Genomic DNA, 2,500 nt, shown 5'->3' on the forward strand with positions numbered 1-2,500 from the left:
GGGATTCTTTATCAAAACGTATTATTGTCAGTGCAATTTAGAATCGAATTTGAATACCCTGGTGTTTAAAAAGAGAAAGGTGATGCCCAGGGCACTCTGACATTTCTTTATCCGCCAATGTCAAGTATATTGTTCAACGTTACATTTTGCAGTTTGAATCTCGGCTGAAGGACAGCAGAATCATGGGAATATTTTACTCAACTAATATAACATTATAACGTCTTAAAACACGTACCCATTATATTACCTTAAGAAAATAATGAAGGTCTAGTCAAAGCATGGAATATACGTTAAGAGTTTCTCAAGGAGCCACACACATTGAAAATAACATTATCAAGATTAAGTAACAGCAAGATATTTGGCCAAGGACTCAAGGGAGAGAAGGTGTAGAGTACAGATGTAGGAAGGAGAGACAGGGAGAAATAGATGAATAAAGAGTGAGAGGAGAGATAGACTGAGAGAGATACAAAAGAGAGCGGAGAGAGGGAAGAGAGTAGAGGGGGAGATAGGAAATGAGACGGGGTAGAGAGAGATGGAGACGGAAAGGAGAAAGGGAAATAGAAAAATGGAGAGGGAAAACTGGAAATTATGAAAGAAAGAGAGGGAGAACTGGAATTATAGAAAATTAGAGAGAGAGAAGGAGAAAAATGCAAGATAGGGGTACACATAATTAGTTAGGAGATAAAGAAAGAGAGACTGACAGGGATAGAGTGCGAGAGAGAGAGAGAGGCAGAGAAAGAGAAGAAGGAGAGCGAGAGAGGGAGAGGAGAGCGAAAGACAGACAGGCAGATAGACAGCGCGAAGGAGAAAGAGAGGGGGATCTGAGAGAGAGAGAGAGAGAGACAGAAAGAGGAGAGCGAGAGAGAGAGAAAGAGGAGAGCGAGAGAGAGAGAAAGAGGAGAGCGAGAGAGAGGGTGTGGTAAGGCAGATCCGAGACGCACGTAGACAATGGCCGCCTCACTCTTACTTTTTACCTGAGCGGCTGCGTGCGGCGTGCCCTTCCGTAGGACACTGGTCACTCTGCCCAGTGTCCAGCCGGTCTCCCCAGCCCACGGTCTGTCCCTCGAGCGCCCCTTGGTAGGGTGGGCGGTGGGGCGAGTTTCGCGTGCTTCGCAAGGGAAGGAAAGAAAGCAGGTTTTTGAGAACGTAAGAGCGAGGCGGTGTGTGGGGGGGGGGGGGGGGCGTATACCCTCGGCTTCAGTTCGTGACGAATGGGGTTTCTACATTTACCATTATCCTCCCCTCCTCGTTGAGTAATTCCGCGAGTTTCGTCTTTTCTATGAGAGTAGGAGGCGGGAAGGATGCTGGGAGGATGCAGCGAAGCTCACCTGGCGTCGAGATCAGGTGAGTCAGGACGAGGAGAGGGATGCTAGGCGAGGGCAGCCTCCTCCCCGGGGTTTCCCAAGCAACAGCCTGGCTCAGCTGTGCCCGGAGGCGAGGGACGTCTCCTCATTAGGTGGGGCGAGGAGTCGATTTATGAGGGAGGGACCGTTTCCAGGTGCTGATGCAAAATGGCTGCTCATTTTCCCTTTTTTCTTGCCTTTTTCTTACCTTTTTTTGCCTTGGGAGCACGGAAGGTATGGCGTTAGGGTCTTACGCCGCGGAGAATCTGTTACGGACTCTTCTCTTTGCCTCTTCTGTTTCGTTTTTCTCCCGTTTCTTTCTCTCTCTCATGTTTCTGTTTCTCTGTCTATTCCCGTCTTCTCTCTTGATGTGTCTCGTTTTCTGCTTCAGTTTTGTATCTTTTTATATCTCCTGTCTCTCCTGCTTATTACTGATTTCTTTCTGTAGATTCTCTGCCTCTTCTCTCCCTCTCCCCCTCTCCACTTCCTCTCTCCCTGTCCCTGTCCCCCTTCCCCCTTCCCCCTCTCTGTCTCCTTTCCCCTTCCCCCTTTCTATCTTCCTTCCTCTCTCCCTCTCCCCTTCCCCCTTTATATCTTTCTTCCTCTCTCCCTCTCCCCTTCCCGCTCTCTATCTCCCTTCCCCTTCCCCCTCTTCCTCTCCCTCCCCCTGCCCCCCTTTCTATCTTCCTTCCTCTCTCCCTCTCCCCTTCCCCCTTTCTATCTTCCTTCCTCTCTCCCTCTCCCCTTCCCGCCCTCTATCTCCCTTCCCCTTCCCCCTCTTCCTCTCCCTCCCTTCCCTTCCCCCTCTTCCTCTCCCTCCCCCTTCCCCCTCTTCCTCTCCCTCCCCCTGCCCCCCTAAATATCAAGGCACACGCATTGTTTCAGTCTTTAAAAAAACAACAGACTGGGCGGCGCCGCAATCTTTTCGAGAGCGCGATGTTACTAGAGCTGATACGATCTTTTGTCTCCCGTTTTGAACATTCCTTGTAACCCAAGATCGTGTTTATAATTATGCTTTTAGCGCATTCTTCCATCTACAAGAGAGTTGCAAATAATGCATGTCGTCAGTGGATAAACATGCAAGACACATAAATCTGTAAGCAAAATACACAAACGGATACCTAAATAAACTTGTGTACACAAACAGACACACAATA

At 48.9% G+C, this 2,500-nt stretch overlaps 1 protein-coding gene across 1 annotated transcript in view; it reads left to right on the forward strand.

Moving 5' to 3' along the window:
• LOC125035445 (Na(+)/H(+) exchange regulatory cofactor NHE-RF1-like) overlaps positions 1-2,500 on the forward strand; it is an 80,289-nt gene that overhangs the window by 478 nt on the left and 77,311 nt on the right. The window lies entirely within an intron of this gene.

Source organism: Penaeus chinensis, chromosome 19 (genome assembly GCF_019202785.1).
Source record: "Penaeus chinensis breed Huanghai No. 1 chromosome 19, ASM1920278v2, whole genome shotgun sequence".
Taxonomy (NCBI): domain Eukaryota; kingdom Metazoa; phylum Arthropoda; class Malacostraca; order Decapoda; family Penaeidae; genus Penaeus; species Penaeus chinensis.